Source organism: Sinocyclocheilus anshuiensis, unplaced genomic scaffold (genome assembly GCF_001515605.1).
Source record: "Sinocyclocheilus anshuiensis isolate Anshui unplaced genomic scaffold, SAMN03320099.WGS_v1.1 scaffold341, whole genome shotgun sequence".
Taxonomy (NCBI): domain Eukaryota; kingdom Metazoa; phylum Chordata; class Actinopteri; order Cypriniformes; family Cyprinidae; genus Sinocyclocheilus; species Sinocyclocheilus anshuiensis.
The window spans coordinates 185,677-185,932 of record NW_015536488.1 but is presented as its reverse complement, the minus strand read 5'-3'; the positions used below and the strand labels follow the sequence as shown (position 1 = coordinate 185,932).

At 44.1% G+C, this 256-nt stretch overlaps 1 long non-coding RNA gene across 1 annotated transcript in view; it reads right to left on the bottom strand.

The window, feature by feature from the left end:
* Positions 1-256, bottom strand: part of LOC107685003 (uncharacterized) — a 2,498-nt gene that overhangs the window by 1,543 nt on the left and 699 nt on the right. The gene's annotated exons all lie outside the window — the stretch shown is intronic.

Sequence of the window (256 nt, the reverse complement as noted above, 5' to 3'; positions counted from 1 at the left end):
ATTAGCGTGTGTGTGTGTGTGTGTGTGTGTGTGTGTGTGTGTGTGTCTGTGTGTCTGTGTGTCTGTGTTCTACAGGTTACATTGTCATTTAAGCTGATTGGCTGAATACCAGCGCTGCCTAAACTGGTTTTCCCTCTTGTACACGCCTACAGACACACACACACAGAGGCTCATTTCAACATGTTGTGCGTGACATTGTATTTGTCTACGTGTGTTTATGAGATAACATCGGAAAGTGTGCTGATATGAATCAAGC